Source organism: Schistocerca nitens, chromosome 7, assembly GCF_023898315.1.
Source record: "Schistocerca nitens isolate TAMUIC-IGC-003100 chromosome 7, iqSchNite1.1, whole genome shotgun sequence".
NCBI lineage: Eukaryota > Metazoa > Arthropoda > Insecta > Orthoptera > Acrididae > Schistocerca > Schistocerca nitens.
In genome coordinates, this window is record NC_064620.1 from 193926088 (window position 1) to 193946866 (window position 20779).

Below are 20779 nucleotides of genomic sequence, written 5' to 3' on the forward strand. Positions count from 1 at the left end.
TAACCGGGAAGCTTCTATCGATAACCTTGATCTCGTGGCCTCCTTACTCAAACTTCCCCTACGTTACATACTACATTTTGCAAGGAAGCTTGCAAAACACAGCTGTAGACGAAGATGTAGACAAGACCATGAACGAATAATTTGAAACCGCTTCTCGTCTTACGTCATAATTTACTAGACTACATTGAGATCATTGTCAATAATATTCAGCGACCGAACTGGAGGAACAGTCTCACTTGCATGTTGTTTATCTAACAGCTTCAGGCGGAACAAAAATTTGATTTTCAGAACTTCGCGTGGTTACTGACCGAGTTAAAAGATTTAAAATGCTGTCATAACCTACTCATTAAGAGGTATAGTTTAATGTTAAAAGTTGAACACAAGAAGACATGTACTACAGTTATAAACTTTATCTTTGTCTTGAGGCAGCCTAACTGATAAGACGCAAATACCCGGACTTTAATCAGCAAGTAACAGTATGAGAGCACTTAGCGACTTCCAACAAACTTTACGCTTGATTTTAAACATTTATGAAACTTTTTCTTACCGGCACCCACATCAAAATAATGAAAAGAAAGATGTTAAGCACTACAGTTTCTCTGTATGTGCTGTAAAACTTCAGCTTCAGACGTAACGTTTCAATTTATTTCTTCTTTGCTACGGATACTTTTTGCAACACAGTTTCCTGATATTTTACACTTACACCACCAAATCTGCCTGAAAAATTATGGTATTTTACGGCACATAGCTCATGATATATGACATCATAGACATTTAGATGCCTGAAAAACTACCTTCTACTTAAAATGGCGTGCAGAAAAACTTCAGAAAAGAGGTTTTAATTTATTACAGTTTCGCTAGTAACTTTATTTCCAACAAATAATGCAGATGATATCTACATGAAAGGCATTTTTAAATTAGTTATGCAAAAGTAACCGTTAATTACGAAAAAGGTAAATAAATAACAGAAATATTTGATGCAGCACTGAATGCAAAACATCTTCAAGTTTTATTTAGAAATATTAAGTGTGCCTACGGTTTGAGGACGACAAATGTCCCATCTGTAGTCAGTTTGCTGCCAAATCCTATGATGCAAGTCCTGATGTATGATGGCATCTGCTTGTATTTGCCATATTGCAGCTCGTCGACGTTTCACGGAAACGGAGGAACAAAGACTCTGTCTTTAATGTAACCCCATAAGCAGAAGTCCATTGCAGATAAATCAGCTGTTTGTGGTGGCCGTGGTATTGTTCAATTATGTCCAATCATCACATTTCTACGGAGATACGTAACAACTCCACGTCGATAGTGTGGTTGCGCGCCATCTTGTTGCAAAACAAATTCTGTGCCCGTATCCTGTCGTAATTGAGGCATCAGATAATGTTCAAGTACGTGCAGGTACGATAGGTCAGTTACAGTTGACTCTGGAAAAAAGGAAGGACCGTAAATCTTGAAACGGCTTACAGTTCAAAAGACATGTACACTGAAGTGCCAAAGAAACTGGTACAGGCATGGGTATTCAAATACAGAGGTATACAAACCGGCTGAATACGGCGCTGCGATCGGCAATGACTATGTAAGACAACAAGTGTCCGGCGCAGTTGTTAGATCGGTTACTGCCGCTGCAATGGCAGGCTACCAAGATTTAAGTGAGTTGGAACGTGGTGTTATAGTCGGCGCACCAAAGATGGGACACAGCTTCTCCGAGGTAGCGATGAAGTGGGGATGTTCCCGTACAACCATTTCACGAGTGCAACGTGAATGTCAGGAATCCGGTAAAACATCAAATCTCCGACATCGCTACGGTCCGAAAAAGATCCAGCAGGAACAGCACCAAAGACGACTGAAGAGAACCGATCAACGTGACAGATGTGCAACCCTTCTGCAAATTTCTGCAGATTTCAATGCTGGGCCGTCAACAAGTGTCAGCTTGCGAATTATTCAACGAAACATCAGCGGTATGGGCTTTCGGAGCCCAAGGGCCACTTGTGTATTGTTGATGACTGCACGCGACAAACCTTTACGCCTTGCCTGCGCTCGTCAACAACGACATTGGACTGTTGAAGTCTGGAAAAGTGTTGCCTGGTCGGACGAGTCTCCTTTTAAATTGTATCGAGCTGATGGATGTGCACGGGCATGGAGACAATTCATGAATCCAGGGACCCTGCATGTGAGCAGGGGACTATTCATGCTGGAGGATGCTCTGTAATTTTGTGTGGAGTGGGCAGTTCGAGTGATAGATATCGGATTCCTGATACGTGTAGATACGACTCTAACAGGTGACACGTTCGTAAGCATCCTGTCTGACCAGCTGCATCTATTTATGTCCATTGTGCATTCCGACTTGCTTGGGCATTTCTAACAGGACAATGCGACACCCCACACGTCGAGAATCGCTACAACGTGGCTCCAAGAACACTCTTCCGAGTTTAAACATTTCCACCGGCTGCCAAACTTCGGAGACATGAATGTTTTTGAGCGTACCTGGGATGCCTTGCAACGTGCTGTTCAGAAGAGATATGCACCTCCTCGCGTTCTAATGGATTTATGCACAGCCGTGCAGGGTTCATGGTGCCAGTTCCCTCCAGCACTACCTCAGACGTTAGTCGACCCCATGCCACGTCGTGTTGAGGCACCCCTGCGTGCTCGCGGGGGCCCTTCACGATATTAGGCAGGTGTACCAGCTACTTTCGGTTTTCAGTGTACCTTAGGCGAGTCCAGTACATGTTCTATTTTATGACTTGCTTTTCCTCACCTCTTGTCCTAAAATTGTGCCGATTCACTTTGCCTCAGTGATGGAAGGTGGCTTTGTCACTGAACACAATTTTATTAAGGAAATCATCTTTTGAAACTTCCTGGCAGATGAAAACTGTTGCTGGACCGAGACTCGAACACTGTTCGCAGGAGAGCTGCGGTGAAGTTTGGAAGGTAGGAGACGAGGTAGTGGCAGAAGTAAAGGTGTGAGGACGCGGCGTGAGTCGTGCTTGGGTAGCTCAATTGGTAGAGCACTTGCCCGCGAAAGGAAAAGGTCCCAAGTTCGAGTCTCGTCCGGGACACAGTTTTAATCTGTCAGGAAGTTTCATATCAGCGCGCAGTTCGCTGCAGAATGAAAATCTCTAAAATCATCATTTGTCTGCATTTTGTTGAATAATTCAACATGAAACTCGTTTTTCTTTGCCACTTCTTCTTAAAGCTTGAAGCATTTCCCGTCTGTAAGGTTTGAATGACACATGTTTCCCTTCCACACCGTAACATGAAGCATATTCAATTCTAAGCTGTCACGTTTCGTTGAATTACCTGGACTGCGAGTATAAGACTGCCAAACTTCTAAAATGGTTGAAATGGCTCTGAGCACTATGCGACTTAACGTCTGAGGTCATCAGTCGCCTAGAACTTAGAACTAATTAAACCTAACTAATCTAAAGACATCACACACATCCATGCCCGAGGCAGGATTCGAAACTGCGACCGTAGCGGTCGCTCGGCTCCAGACTGTAGCTCCTAGAACCGCACGGCCACTCCGGCCTGCACTGCCGAACTCATTCAATTGCTGCGTCAGAGACTGGTGGCCGAACGTGACTCGGCGTTCTATGTGATATATAGCCAGGGTCGGGTAAACGATTGTATCAATTAATAATAGTTTTTCTTTGAGGTGGTGGCTTGCGGTATCTAGCCCTGGACTGTCTCTAAGCCTTAATAGGGGATCTGTATTCATGGAAACCAGAAGTAACATTAGGCACGCTCTGCAGCTAATGATATCTGATTGACTGACTTATTCGCGCATGCCACCTAGCGGGGACATGGGAACTAAACAATGTTAGGCGGCAATAAAACCTGACGATATAATGTACCCTGTGCTGTATGGAACATTTCTGTAAGTTATGTACTCATTTCACAAATAAAAGTTACTTTGTGTAACTAAATTATAAACACTCTTTCTATCACTGAATATACCTAAAAAATTATCACTATACGACACATTGTTGAGAGATATGATGTCATAAACATTGAGATGCGTGAAAAACTTCCTTTTGCTTGAAACGGAGCACAAATTACCGAGTCTATACTCATCCATTGCTTCATAGTGACAGCACGTAGTGAACGTCAACAAACTTTGACAATAATTTCAAACCTTTTGTAAACCTTTTCTGTCGTATGCTTTACCTCAAAGATTTAACACATTCAGTTATTTTTAAAGCAATAAGCCTTTGAAGCTTTTAAAAGGGGAGTTCGGTTTTTAAAGTGCTGGGGTTTAGCGGCCGTCTTTTTTTCCGGGGGCACACCCAGATCCACTTTAGTTCAGTGACAATGATCATCGCTATACGAAGTGTGTGATAAGAGCCTCTTGGTACTTTGATTTGCATTTTCGTGTTCGGAAACCAGTCGTTGTCTTGCAGCCCAGTACTGGGCCACGCCCATAGCTTCTCTCTTGTCTAGCCACAAATAACCAAGGTTGAATCTTCAGGGACGCTTTGGACAGTGTTCCATGTCTTGCACAGCACCACAGTAGCCCTTTTCGTCATCCCCGTTGCCACGACCCTAACTGATTCCATCAGGGCCACCCCAGTTTTTAAGACGTTCAGTGTCCTCCATGTTGCTGTTTGTTGTGGAGCAGCCAGGTACACCTCTGCTGGTAGATAGTCTGGAGGTGGGTCTCCTATGGCCGTTTTAAAGTACCTTTTATGGAATCACAGTTCTCCAGCCTCGCACTCAGTGCCAAAGAGAGGATGTCGTTCAACGACCGCTTGTCTGAGACTCTCTGTTAATTCGTGAGATGTTCTTCGGGAGCTGGGACTCGCAAGCCAGCAGATCTGTAAAGCACTCAAGGGTTTCGTACTCCCTGTTGTTATTCGGCATGTTTCACTAAGACTCACATCGACTCTCCTCGCGTGGGTTTATGTTCCAAACCGGACAAGGATATTCAGCTGTAGAGAAGATAAAGCTCCTACGATGGTTCTCAGGATAGTACGTTTTGCTGCCCGTTTGCCGTTTAACAGATTCCGCAAAACATTATTTCTGGAAGTCAAATTCTGACGAATCTTTTCCAGTGGTGTCTCCTTGTTACAGAGCTGTCCAATATCACGTCTAGATAGGGTGGTTTATGTGTATGTTCCAGTACGTTATAATTCCAAGAAATATTGAGCTTTGGCTTTGCTTGCTGAGATCGAAGGTGAAAACGCTTACTTGAATCTTGGAAGGATTCAGTTTAAGGCAGTTGTTTTAATAATATTTTGCTGCTCTACCGGGTAATTAAAAAGTCAGTGTAAATTTGAAAACTGAATAAATCACGGAATAATGTAGATAGGGATGTACAAATTGACAAACATGCTTTGAATGACATGGGGTTTTGTTAGAATTTAAAAAAAATTCAAAAGTTCAAAAAATGTCCTACGGATGGCGCTTCATCTGATCAGAGTAGCAATAATTAGCATAACAAAGTAAGACAAAGCAAAGATGACATTCTTTACAGGAAATGCTCAATATGTCCACCATCATTCCTCAACAATAGCTGTATTCGAGGAATAATGTTGTGAACAGCACTGTAAAGCATGTCCGGAGTATGGTGAGGCATTGGCGTCGGATGTTGCCTTTCAGCATCCCTAGAGATTTCGGTCGATCACGATACACTTGCGACTTCAGGTAACCCCAAAGCCAAGCATGATGAAAGTGGCGGCTGAGCACACGATCATCACCAAACGGCGTGCGCATGAGACCTTTCACGCATCTAGCAATATGGGGTGGAGCGCCATCCTACATAAACATCGTACATTCAAGCAGGTGTTTATCAGCCAGCCTGGGGATGATGCGATTCTGTAACATATCGGCATACCTCTTGCCTGTCACGGTAGCTGTCCAGCGCCATCTGTCGGACATTTTGTGAACTTTTTTTTTGTTCTAATAAAACCCCATGTCATATCAAGTATGTGTGTCAATTTTTACCTCTCTATCTACATTATTCCGTGGTTTATTAAGTTTTCAAATTTATACTGACTTTTTGATCACCCGGTATATCCTCGGAAGACCTTCGTTGTTTTATGACTGTCAGGTCATTTGCGGATGGGAAACGCTTACTATTATTATGTACTGTCTGGTCGTTAGTGTATATAGGAGTGGAGGGGGAGGGGCAGAAGACTTCCCTGATCCAGTCCATTATTTTGAGTTCTCCATCGCCTCTTCTTTGTATCGAGAACGACGCAAAATTATCTATTTTGTAAGAGAGACTAAACGATCGTGACGCAAGGATAATCTCATAGTTCGTTATAGAGTTTCTAGAAGAGAAGTAAATGGCTGACTGTGATATGTAGTGCTGAGGTCAATCAGTTTTCTCATTTTCCTTGTATTCGTTCTCTCAGGTACAGAATTGCATGGTGCATGATTTGTCAGGTCTAAAACCAGCTCGTTTCAGATCGATAGGGTATGCCAGGATTATGGTTAAATAACGTTTCATTGCGCCGTCGTATTGCGTGTTCAGTGGTATGAGATATTTGTCCAGTATGCAAGAAGCTATACACGGCATACATACGACTCATTTAGAAAATATGTTTTAAGGTCCGGTCACACAGAGCGTCTGGCGAGTGACGCTCGTGGTCCAGCATGCTCCTCAAGGAACCACACAGCCTTTGCTCTAGAGAAAGAAGAAAATAAAGCAAGGCAAAAATAGAAAAGAAATATGTGGATCTAACTAAGAATCTCCCAAAATCCCAGCAAGGGGATGCAGAATCGCAAGAAGACATTGACTTGGCGATATAGCGACGACATAAAGAAAACGTCCATTTACTTGCAAAATAGAAGTAAATAAATGTCGTCCTAGCATTAAAATACCGTTGGATTTTCGTGACCTGTTCGGGCCGAGTTTAGTTTTAGTTTTAGCATTAAAAAGTGTGTAATTTTTTTTGTTATTTATGGCTTGCAGATCTGTTGCAGTTTTCTTCCAGTCTGTCTTTGTACTTTCCGGTATTTTTCATTTGTCAGGTTGTAAAGCACGGATTATTTATGAACTTCCTCTCTTAGTTTTGCTACACCCAATTTTTTGTACACAAAACAGTCTTGCACAGTTTGCGCAGTCTACAAAATAATTCTACTATCCCGTCTTCCGTCACGTCAACAATTAAAAAGAACCAGTTTAGCCCTCCAAGCTCTCACCTCTCTCACGGTCCTCTTATGTTTAAGGTATATTATGTCCTCCGGGCGACGGCCGATCCTCGGACATGCTTCGACAGTCACATGGCCCGGACATGTGTGACCGAACCCTGTCCCTGGTGTATAGTTTTTTCTTTGTTTCGAAAGCGTTTAGCTGTTGGCAGTTCTAAGCCCTTTCAGGATCAGCAGCAACCTACTGGTGTAGCTGATGATCGCAGGCAGACGCGCAACTTTTGACTGGAGAGGGATGGAGCCCTGTCGTCCCTCTGGGTGGCTCTCGACGTCAGTACCGCTCCTCTTCCCCCCACTACGTCGTATCACATGTCACGCTCCTCTTGACGGCACGCTGCACCGACGCCGCCACCGACGCCACCGCCGACGCCACGGCGTCCGTGGGGCGCCACACGCGCGCATGCGCAGTACGTCGCGCCACCGGCGTCGCTTGGCCGGCGCGCCTCAGCGACGTCCAAGCCACCGCCGCCGCCGCCAGTGGACGCTCGACCGCCGTCGCTGCCGCTGCAGTCTGCGACCCGCACGACCACTCAGAGGCGCCACTCCACGACCGCTGCACGACTGTCCGGCACCGGTGGAGGGCCTTTTTGTGGTGAGTACGCCTCACGTCGGCTTAAAACTGTAGCTCATGTTTTAACTATTTTCAGTTTTAATGCGGATGGTCATATTATTCCCAATAAAAGACTGGAGCACTGGTAATTTTTTATTTCAGTTGTTTGTGACTGGCAGTTTCTAAACAATTGCTGGAGTAAAAGATTAAATAATGAATACACGCAGTTCTCATTGCCACTTAAATCACTATTTTATTGAACGAGAAACTGGAACGGCTTGTTTATTTTGACGCCTGAACGCTTCAAGAAGAAAGGCTGCTTATATATATATATATATATATATATATATATATATATATATATATATATATATATATATATATATATATATATATATATGGAATTTTGTTGCTACTCATTAGATGTTCAGGAAAACACACACACACGTTCTGCTGTTATCCGATCATCCGACATAATGATGGACGTAAAATTTGACAATGGGATTGAATTTCTGAACAGAGATAGGCAACTAAATAAATATAAAGTCCTAAGAATGACAGTGGAAGGATTTGTTCAACGTATTATTGAAAGAACTTTTGAATGTATCGTCTTTAATAGTTTTTGCTTCGTATAATGATCGAGGGTTGTAAGCAGTAAAATAACATTAGAACATACGGCTCTAGCGTAATTTTGTTTTTAAATGATTTTTTATCTGTGAACTTCAATGCCTGAGAGGGTAATTGAAATCCCACACAGCCCGTCTGGGACCGTAGTCTTCTCCTGTATTTGCCGTATATTCCACACAATTTCGGATTTTCCTTAACGATACTTACACTAAGAATATTTGTCAACTGCAATTTTTTGTCCACAAAAGACAAACAAAAGCAGCGGATTTTTACAGGTATTAAAATGAAATTCTGTTATTTGATTTTGCTTCAGTGGTGAACATAACTGTTAAGCAATTTACATTAACTGAAAAAGGAAATATTTATCTTGAAATTGCTTGTTGCTCATGAGACAAATGTCAAGGAAAAAAGGATAGCTGCACCAGATACTCCGTAATCGTGCATAATCCTGCAAAACATTTGGCAATTACCGCATAAACAGCATACGAAGAAAGTTGTGATGCCTAAATTCTCTATTTTTCTATTGTCGATTTCGAAATGCCGCTTTGTTTAAATTTCCTCAGCGGGGTGTGGGGATTAGAGGATCTCGTCAAAGAAGAACCAAAGTATAAAAAAGATGCATGCGGTTTGTTCAAAAAATATGTATAGTTCAGATATTGGAATGGTGGCTATATAGCCTATACTTTGCAACAAAAATGTAAGTATATCTGTGCAGGGACAGGATGCGTTCAACTTTTAACTTTTGAATTGGTGGTACATTAGTATTCTTAAAACATAATATGATACCAACGACCTACAACAGATGAAGAGCTATCTTCATGTTGAATAAAGCTCAATTTCGTGCCATGCGTAGGTTTGAGTGAAACACTTTTAACTATGTACAAAGAAATACCTCACTAATGTGTAACTACTACTGGATAAAGACAGAGACCGACAATATGTTTCTTACCTTCCGTTAGTGTTGCACAATCCCACTCCTAAAGGGCATAATTATGATGGTAATTAATGGCTTTGTAACATGCAAGAGCACACTCAGGACCTGCGCTAAGAAGGGCGATGGGGACATTAGTAAAACGAGCTGAGCGGAAGGGAACGAAGCAGAATTTCTTAAAAAAATGTAACTCAAATGCTACCACTTTACAATAATTATCTAATGTCTACGCGGGATTTATCAGAGAGAGAGTAATTTTTATCAGATTTACTTATTATTTTTCTGTCAGGCAGTTAACGGTTAGATATGTGAGAATTCATTCAATATTCACCTTTTTCAGTATATTTTGATACTGACTGATAACAGGAGACAAAATAATCGGACAGTACTGGTGCAACGCGATTGGAAGCATTTTAGGAAACCAGAAATAGGTCACATTTTCAGTTTGAAAGAATAATGCAAAGAATAGCGAAATCGTTGTGAGGTTTCACAACAATTGAGCTTGGGTTTCACATGCTACTAATCAATATCCATTACAAGTTCTGAATTTTTTAAACTACTCGTACTGAATTTACACGTCTGTCTGCGTGGAGCAGCTGGATGCGAATTCGCTTTGCAAAGAAAGCAATAATTCTTCCCTCTTTCAAAACAGTGGGGGATGAAGCTGAATACGTCACTACGATGTTAATATACATGGCAAACAAAGGGATCAGAAAAGAATGGAATCAAATCCGTGATTTAGACTGTATTGGAGATAAAATTAAGGTGGGTGAGACATGTAATTAGGAGATCTGATGACACATGGACGAACGAAGATCTTTGGTCCATTTCAACAAATAAGCAAAGACTGAACTGAGAACGTAAAGGAAGGTGGATATTTTCGCAATAGAAAATATGAATAAGCATCATATAATCGTATCGCTGAACATGCAATTAGGAGTCTAGGGAAGGATACCATCACGCAGGGATGTCAGATGCTCATTAATAAGGTTGATTGTTGGACGAAAACTTAAAATACAACAACTGCGTTTGCGTCGCAATGGAAAAATATGAAATATATTGGACATTTCTCGTTCAGTCGAGTAGGTCGCATTATATGGGTATGAGATTCGAATTAAAGAAGTCAAGTCAGTTTTTCGTATTTTAAAAAGTCGTCTTACTCTTGCGATGATTCTGAATCCGAACCTTGTCGGTAACGTATTCGTCAGCGTTGATCCATCGTGCAGATTACAATTGTACCACGCCATGAATAGAATCTGGAAATCATCCTTTCACGGATAACGCACTAGCGTCTCAGAGCTCTGTAAAGCCGCTTCACAGACTCTATCTTCTGTTCCCGTTCCTCGTATCTTGCATAACGTAGCTCCAGACGTTCCTCCTACACCTATCTATCAGCGATGTGTGTACTTGTTACAGGTGGCGCTTACTGTTGTACACACGCGATGCTTCAGTTCTGTTATGGTATTATTCTACACTCTATCACTCGACGCTGCCGACGCCGACGTAGCTACGTGGCTGCACTAGCGAATGCTGGAAGCTTTCTTTAAACATATTGCGATCCCTCCCTTCCATCCTCTATGTAAGATTTGGGCAACGCTCTGTAATCAACATATAGTCCACGAAGCTCGTAACTCCCATAGTGGAAAATAAAACTTTTCTTATAGTCTTTCAGGAAGTACCACATGATTTAAAAGTTTCAGAGTACCTAGCCGACATAATATTTCAATAGTTGTGTACAATAATGTCAACAGTGACGTTGTCATACTCGTGAAGTACCATAAATAAAATGTGTAACCCTGCTAGCTGTGTCGCCTCCGACAAAAGTTTTATCAAACGAAACATTATACAAAAAGAACAAAAGGTGGAATAATCAATTCTACGGAGCAGACGGAGCTATGTCTTCTAATATTGAATGAGATTTCTTCTGGCTTCTTTCAGTTTCCTGTCCTTAGTTGGGTTGATTAAATTGAGTTCTCACTAAATCCAAGAGAAGCTGAAAAAAAGAAAAAAAGATTGAAACAGCTCTCCAGTGAATGCGAACACTTTTAACGTATTTCTACCGAACACATTGACTAAAATTCTGGAGGATGACGTTTCAAAACCGTAACCAACCATCCACTTTTTCCTGATTTGCCTGACTCGCTTAAGGCAAATGCAGGGATGGTTCCTTTGGAAGGGCACGTCGATTTCCCTCCCCATTGTTAACCAAAACGAGTTTGTGCTCCGTCATCGACGAGACGTTAAACGCTCCCTTTAACATATTTCTGCTACGATATCACTCTGTAACTATTGGTGGTAGACAATTAGTGAAGAATGAAGTCCATTACCTATAAAATAAATTTAACCTTTAGCCTCTGTTATTAGAGTGCACTCTGATTACTGCTGCACCGCCTGTGGCAATAAACATCTGTTTTCATTTTACCCGTGGGGGTATATTGCTCAAGTTCTCACTTCCATTTCAAATTCTTAAAGACCGCCGTTTTCGCAGTAGTGTCGTAAAATTTAAATTCAATGACGATCGCTAAGCAATAGTACTGGTCAAAAAATAATATTTTACTTTTCAGCGGACTGTTTGTTGCATTTAATATTCAAAATTGATTAGAACTGTTCCAGGCTGGAAAATTATTTCTCATCCTTTCGTTTCGCAACGAACGAGGTAGCGCAGTGATTAAGACTCTGGAAGTATATTCCCCGTCCGGAAATCCAGATTTAGGTTTTCCGTGATTTTCCTAAATCACTTAAGTCGGATGCCGGGTTGGTTCCTTTGAAAGGACAAGTCCGATTTCCTTCCCCATCCTACCTTAATCCGAGTTTGTGTTCCGTCTCTAATGACCTCTTTGTCGACGGGCTGTTACACACTAATCATCCTTCCTTCTTTCCATTCACGAATGTTAACATGTGAGTCTCGTTCCATTTTTTTAATTTAAAATGAAACACCATAGACTACTGTGAAGCTATTAATCACTAACTCCTCCGTTTGGTTGAAAGACGCAAACTGATGGTGCACTGAAAACTTAATATACTAATGTACAGCCCAAAAAATATTTGACACATGAATGTTATTTTCTAAATTGTTGGTTGTAAGGAAAAAGATAAGCAAAAGAAAGAAAGTGTGATAATAAAGATGAGAGATCAGTGAAGACTGTGTTGTCGCCCCACCTTTAACAAGATGATGCGTGACCGCGGAAAGATAATTAAATGTTTTTGCGTTAGAATTGATCTTGTAATAAAATTACGTTCAAAAAAGGCATCAGACTTTTTGTGGCCCCTAAATAACATAGGCTCGTTTTCGGAATGTGCAGTAAGCACTTGAGGCTGTGACAGTGGCAGCCGATCCGTTGCATTAAGACGACCCACAAGGAGTGTTTGCTGAAAGACATTTAAAAATCAGATGAGGACGTAGGATAAATAAATAATAAGAAGTGACAAAATTAAATATTCATAGCAATACAATTTAACTCAACCAATGTATTAGCACACGACACCATCTCTTAGTCCGTCCGTTCAGGAGAAAGGCTAGGAAAGAATAGAGTAAAAGACGGTGCTGAGACACCAGTATTTATCCTTTTTAATACAACCTAGAAAGAAATAAGTCAGAAGATGAACTCGTATGCCATGTACCATACATTTGAGCTCCGGAAGCGGTGGGGATTAAGTCTTGTGTTGTTAACAATAATCTTCTTTCCTTCCTTCTTCGTACTCACGAAAGTCATAAGGCGGGCGTCTTTCCTTCTTTTTATTAAAAACAAAACGCCGTAGACTACTGTCAAACTATTATTCTCTACCTCCCCCATTGCAAAACTAATGATACATTAAAACTTAATTGAATAACGCTTAGTCGAAGAGGTAGGCTATTTGTGACAAATGAAAACTTCAACTAAAATCGTTTGTCATGCTCTATCAATTTCCCTACCTAGCCCTAGCATCACACCTCCTTTAACAGCAAGACAGAATCACTATCCTATCCAGTATACAAGTACACTCTTTTCAAGCTTTCCACAGTCATATTATTTCCCTTCCATTTCCATTTTAACCACATGGATAACTCTTACAAACTTCCAAATTACCTTACCTTACACGTGACTAAACGATTAAACATTGTTTCTACTTAATTTAAACCCGAAATAATTTGCGTATTAATCGATTATTAATATAGTCTTTGTCTTTTGAAATGTTATAATTCAGTCTATTTTGTCATTGCATGACATTTATTTTCAGTGTTTCTTCAGATTGCGTGCTCTGCTGAGGGTAACTTAAGATGTCCTTAAGTGTTGCAGAACTCGCGACAACGAATTTCCTTGCATCGCTGACTTGGTCGCATCTCCATTGTTTTTGAAGTCGTAAAGTTGTGTGTATATTATTCGGAAGGATGTGAATTTCAACTGCTTGGACAATAGTTTCACTTTCAGTAACAAAGAATGAGTCGGGTTTAAAAACAATGTAGTAAGTTGTTCTAAATTTATGTTTCGGAAACTCCCCCACACAACGCCATACCTTCCCGTGTCCGGCTGCAGAGCACGATAATGGAAGAGAAAGGTTACAGGTTAAAGTCTCGCGGTCAGCGCTTTTACTACGTAATGAGCGCTAGATATTTCGGCTTTCCGCGTTCATCGAGTTCGTTCGCGATGGAGTGTTAGTAATCAGGTAAGAGCTTCGGATAAACGATGAATATCGAACTGAATTTTGTAGAATGTGAAGTATCCACAGAAAACATGACGTCAGTTAAGAGGCAGTGACAGTAACTTGCACTTGCAAGGAGTGTATGGCAAGTGAAAACAACTTGCATCTCTAATGTTGAATCCCAGACGTATTCAGACTTTTTCGACATTTTGTGTTCTCAGCACGGTCTTTCTGTGGATATTATTTATTCTCTAGTACTCTGCCGTACAAACAGTACACAGAAACTCGGGTGTTACTTTATTCGATATTTTTAGTAGATGTGAGGACGGAAAACACCGGATGGTTAAAACTACAGTGTAACTACCCACAGAGGTCCAGTGTGGGATGTAATTATCGTATGGCAGCGAAGCGAAACTTCTTAGGTGTTCTAATGCGTTAATGCGGAACTGATTTACGCTGGAAAATTTTTTTTACAATTTTGGTGGCCAGGTGCAATTCTGGCTTTGTGAAGGCAAGACAGATGTGTAGATATGTTTCCATACGTAGGGATTTAGGACGGGACGTGGCCAGAAAAGGTGAATTAAGTGAGAAAGAGATAATGTTTATTTTATTATTAACTGCCGCTTACATAGTCTGTTCAACATGAGTACCGGAACGTTGAGGAGATGCTGCTCGGGGTCAGATTTTAACCTGGTGGCCAAAATCGGAACTAATTTTGTCTCCAAGATAAATCTGTTCTGAATATTGATTAGCATATCTACCAATTTCATTTTCCAGACTTTCGCCTCGAGCCAGCCATTTGTTGCATTTTGAAATTATTCTATTCACTTTATGTGTACTGCGGTCTTCGTTTGAAACTACGAAAGTTTTTCCGGAAACAAAAATTTTCCCGAAAGTGAAAAACTATTTCATCCTATCACACTGTCGGGTATCTACGAAGAAACCATCTATTCAAATTTACAAGTGCTTACATCGAGAAAATCTTGTACATACCATGTTAGAAATCCAATCAGTTAGATTATTTCTCTACTAAGCACCAATAACCAGTAAGTAAAATCAAATTAAAAAGATCTATTATCAAGAACCAGTTACAATTTTAAAACTTTTTTGAGCAGAAGGTATTGTAACTGACACTTGAAATTTTAAAACTTTTTGAGCAGAAGGTATCGCAACTAACACAACTATCCACTTTCAAAACATAGAGAATTGCTTGGCCATTAAAGGAACTTCGTCCACTTGCAAATATCATGTGCTCAGTGGTACAAGATCTTCTTCCGTTTCAGGATGCAAAGTAGTACGCTACGGACGAAGTATGGCTTAACCAGCCACGCGTTATGTGACTAGTTTCAGAAATGCACAGAACATTACTCACCATAAAACTGTCTAACTAAAGAATTAACAGCATTAAGCACGGTCAAAAGTAAAACGCCAGCAGGAAACATGTATTGTCAAACATAAATTCTTCATTGACATCACATCATAGCGCATAATATTTACCTTCGGCACAGTTGCACACTAAAGGCAGCTGCCTTCATCTATCATATATAATAGTCTACTATCGTGTAGCGCATTTATCACATTTATCACTGAAGTTACTGTGCATGGCAAATGTTTGAAAAATTTGTCAAGTCATAGCGAATTGTAGAAACAATACTGCACCTGAATTGCAGTGTGTGTATCCATACTAAATGACCAACAGAACATCTTAAAACCTAGCACCAGTAAGTAAAATAAGTTTTAGGCACTTCTCGAGAAGAATAACGGTAAAATGGGCCCATCAATGTCTCTTTGACACTTCAGTCTCTTCATTTAACACGCTGACGCATTACTTTCTTAAGGCGCTACAAATATCATTTTCCTCTTGACTTGATAGTAACCACAACTTTTTTTCAAAGTGCACGTTGTTTGTTGTGCTACCCAGTGAATGCTATTGATTCTCGAGAGGCTTAACCAAAGCCGATTCTCTTTACTATTATGTTCTTTTAACCTTATTTTTAATTTTCTTCAGCTTTGCCCCACATACTCCACTTCAGAACACTCGCTTTTTATTTTTTAAATTTCCACATTCCACCGGTGTCACACTTATGCTTCAGCCTCTTCTCCGGTTCCGTCCTGAATGTAATTTTGACCCCTTTGTTGTTATGTGACATGGGAAATATGGCACTACTCAATACTTCTGTGGATTCTTCTCGTTTTGTTGAATTCTTTTTCCTACCGCTGCATCAGATTTACCTGTCAAAACCGCGTCAGAACCATTTTCTACCGATGTTTGCATAAGTGTTGTCATTTCTTTACCCTTGTTAGCCTTAACCCTAAGTACAGCGTTTTAAAGACTGCAGTACTGAGAATACTACACGTCAGTCGTTAATTGTGTGTTTTATTTACCACAACATATTTCGGAACTACGTTATTCCAAGGTGCATTACTTATTACCACCTCCGCCCATGTGTAACGCACTCAGAAATACCGTCGAACATAAACGTTTTGGTGGCCCAGGTATTACGGTGTGTTGAGGCATAATGTCGCGTGGGCCTACTGCCCCCGAAATCTTCATCACGGTACACTAACCGTGAACGGTATTGTTCTCCTTCGCCATATCCGTATTTTCAGAGGTGCATTGAACTCTGGCTTCCTTTGTATGGGTAACAATGCGCGGCCTCGCTGAAGAATGTCGGTGGAGGAACTCTTGGAATGAGAGTACGAGGTCTGTCTAAAAAGTATCCGACCTTTGATTTTCCCGCCGAAAATAGAGATGATATCGCGGCGTCACTGTATACAGTAAAGAAAGAGACCTTTATGTTGATGCGTGAATTTTGTCCCAGCCTTCCAGGGCGTCAGTCGCTGCCTGTCGCTCGCTGAGTGGGGTACTACACAACGTGTTCGTGGGATTACCGATTCTCTCAGGATAACTGAAAGTGTTGGGCAAATTTTGTCAAAAGCTTAGTGATTCTCAAAGCGAAACAATTCGTAAGATTTAGTATGTATTTGGAAAAGATACAATGGGTGTAACACAAATGAAGGAGTGGTTCAATCGATTCAAAAACGGCGGCACATCAGCGGAGATCAAAGCTCAGAGTGTGGCTGATGTTGAGAGGGTGCCAAATTTGATGATGGCCGATCGTTGATTGACCATGCGGTAGATTGCGTTGATTGACCATGCGGTAGATTGCCCAAGAGGTTGGAGTGAGTAAAGATTGTGCACATGCAATTTTGCGTGATGATTGAACATGCAGCGAGTGGCTGCGAATTTCGTGTCCAACTTGTTGTCTCCGGAACAAAAAGACCTCCGTTTTGACGTTGCACAGGAACTTCTGGACACCACCGACACTGAACCTGGGCTTCTGAACACGGTCATAACAGGAGATGAGTCATGGGCGTACGGATACGACCAAGAAACAAAACGTCTTCGCAACGGAAGCATCCCGAGTCCCCAAGACCGAAGAAAGTGCGGCAGGTGTGAAGCAAAATCCAGGTGATGCTGACTGTCTTGTGCAGCGGAAGGACAAATAGTTTCGAAGGAGTACTATCAAGATGTTCTCCGGCGACTCCGTGACACTGTTCAGCGCAAAAGACCAAACATGCGGACGGCGAAAAACTGGCTCCTACATCACGACATCGCCCCCGCACATTCATCCCACTTGATCCAAAATTTCTTGGCCAAACATGGAATTACGGCCGTTCGCCAACCTCCCTACTCTCCAGACATGGCTCCTTGAGACTTCTGGTTGTTTCCAAAATTGAAGACACCACTGAAAGGATACCATTTTAAGAGTAGAGAACAGATAATGCGGAACACAATGACGGACCTGAACACCATTCCGAAAGAAGACTTCCAGAGGTATTTCCAGCAGTGGAAGGATCTGAGAACTAAGTGTGTGCAAGCACAAGGGTCCTACTTTGAAGGGGATTAGGGACTCAACCCCGTCAGGTTTTCTAAACATTTTTTCTGGCCAAAAGTCGGATACTTTTTGACAGGCCCCATATATTCGGTGCATGGATTGGCCAGCCAGTTACACTACCCTAAATCCCATTTAGCACGTGTGGGATTCATTGAGAAGATATACTGCAGTACATCCGCATGCACAAATAGCCATCCAGCTGTTGTCAACCGCGCTGGTGAAGGAATGGAGTGCACTACTAAAGGAATTCCGTACCAACCTCGTGCCCAGGGTGTAAGCACATTGCAAAGTATGCCTATCCACCCGTGGTGGTACCACGTACTAATCTGAGCTATGTCTCACCTTTTTAATGTTCAGCGTGCATCACAAATAGCAGTGACTTCGGTGTAATTACTCTCTTTGACTGTAACAATCATTTCCGTTCGTCTTCTTTTGCACTTCTTTCAATTACCTTCTGTATTATACTGTATCAGTTATTTCTATTTATGGTCAATGTTTCATCAAGCCATCTTATTTTCAAGTGACACATCGAGTGAAAGTTTTTTCCATACTGCAGTTTTCCACATTACTATAACTGCTGCACGTGTTCACGTGTTCGGTTGCCGATGTGCCATATCAAACTGCAGGTAACTAAGCCGTGACGTCACATGCGCCACACAGCATGAGACTTGGCTTTACTCCATTTCTGCCCTCAACAGTGCGTCATGTCTAGCCGCTTTCACCACAGTAGGATCTAACACGTGTGCTGTGGTCATTATAACACAGTAGGCAGGAGTCGCTATGCATTCGGAGAAACTACTTTTGTTTCAAAGGGTGATGCAGATGTGGTTTATTGTTAGATGATGGTGAAACAAAAGCACGTGGGCAACTAGTCCAACCTGCAGTAAGCTGAAACGTGTGCAGAGCTGCCTTAGAGTCATAGTCCTACTGCTGTCAAGTTGGTCGTCGCTGCTTTCTGACGTCACATTTTGTTCATTGCTGCGTAGTTCCTATTGATTTCACAGTCGTATCATTGTCATAATAGCGTATTCCGTACCAGCTGAATAGTCGCTGTGTGATACATTCATTTTCGGGAGTTCGATCATTTAGTCATGCAGAATTAGCTAGTCATAGTATGTATGGTACTTCAGAAAAACTACAAAAATATAAAACTACGAAATGAACACAACAATGGTAATTAATAATAATCTTAAAACAATATAACTTTAAATACTGAAATAATAAAATTAGTAATCAAATTAAATAATAATAATAGTAATAATATATTTAACTGTCATGTTAAGTGGTACAACTCGGGACCTTATAGAGGTAGAGTGCTGGAAATACGTATACATGAAGAAAAAAGATGAAGAATTTTAATAAAGTTTGTGTTATTTAAGAATCTTAAAAAGTTTTCACACATAAAATTTGGTGGCTTTACTTATCAGCACGTGCTCGTATTTTTCTGCAGGTTAACGCATAATTCCACATCTTAAATTGTCTTGTCTCTATTAAAAAGATTAATACTATCCGCGTACACGATTTTATCGTTACATTACAGTGAGTGCAATACTGTCAGTTTTATGTGCACGCATCCTGTATTTTCTGCTGCCTGGAAACTGGTACAAAACCTTCAAGAGATGAGATCAAATGAAGTAAATATTACTTGGATTTTAAAAGCGGCAGCCATAGCAGATGAAGGGTAGCAAAGCAACAAGAAATATGTAAATACGTTTAAAATGAACGGCAGTTATAGAGAGTAACCAGATATGTAAAAATTGTGGACACCGTTAAGCTATAATGAGATAGATATGAATATGAAATACGGTGATGTAGATGCAGCACACACCCTAATTAGCGATTACTATAGAGAGCGTAATGTTAGGAGGTAAATGAGTATTCAGGTAATAAAGCAAGAAATTTAATGAGATGTTGGAAACAACAGAGAGAGCTTACTGTCCTACAAATGGGATGCTTACACAATGAAATGGTACGTACACTTTGTAATGGTTACAACATGAACACAAGTGAAACTAAAGTGAAAAAGGTATTCGCAGTAGGCGCATACTGTGCCTGCGAAATATGGATAAGAATCTACTCAACAGTAGGCGATTTTTGTCCAGTCGGAAGTGGAATACATGGAGAATGAAAATGCAAGACTTCCTTCTTTTTTTTTTCCGTCAGTCTACTGCCTGATTTGATGCGGCCCGCCACGAATTCCTTTTCTGTGCTAACCTCTTCATCTCAGAGTAGCACTTGCAACCTACGTCCTCAATTATTTGCTTGACGTATTCCAATCTCTGTCTTCCTCTACAGTTTTTGCCCTCTACAGCTCCTCATGTCTTAGCAGATGTCCTATCATCCTGTCCCTTCTCCTTATCAGTGTTTTCCACATATTCCTTTCCTCTCCGATTCTGCGTAGAACCTCCTCATTCCTTACCTTATCAGTCCACCTAAATTTCAACATTCGTCTATAGCACCACATCTCAAATGCTTCGATTCTCTTCTCTTCCGGTTTTCCCACAGTCCATGTTTCACTACCATACAATGCTGTACTTCAGACGTACATCCTCAGAAATTTCTTCCTCAAATTAAGGCCGGTATTTGATATTAGTAGACTTCTCTTGGCCAGAAATGCCTTTTTTGCCATAGCGAGTCTGCCTTTGATGTCCTCCTTGCTTCGTCCGTCATTGGTTATTTTACTGCCTAGGAAGCAGAATTCCTTAACTTCATTGACTTCGTGACTATCAAACCTGATGTTAAGTTTCTCGTTGTTCTCATTTCTACTACTTCTCATTACCTTCGCCTTTCTCCGATTTACTCTCAAACCATACTGTGTACTCATTGGACTGTTCATTCCGTTCAGCAGATCATTAAATTTTTCTTCACTTTCACTCAGGATAGCAATGTCATCAGCGAATCGTATCATTGATATTCTTTCACCTTGTATTTTAATTCCACTCCTGAACCTTTCTTTTATTTCCATCATTGCTTCCTCGATGTACAGATTGTAGAGTAGGG

General features: G+C 41.1%; 1 protein-coding gene across 1 annotated transcript in view; it reads left to right on the forward strand.

Moving 5' to 3' along the window:
* The first annotated feature begins 7638 nt into the window (after positions 1 to 7638).
* Positions 7639 to 20779, forward strand: part of LOC126195185 (uncharacterized) — a 600884-nt gene continuing 587743 nt past the window's right edge. Inside the window, exon 1 of the mRNA XM_049933698.1 lies at positions 7639 to 7744. The gene's annotated coding sequence lies outside the window, so the exon portion shown is untranslated. The remainder of the gene's footprint in view (positions 7745 to 20779) is intronic.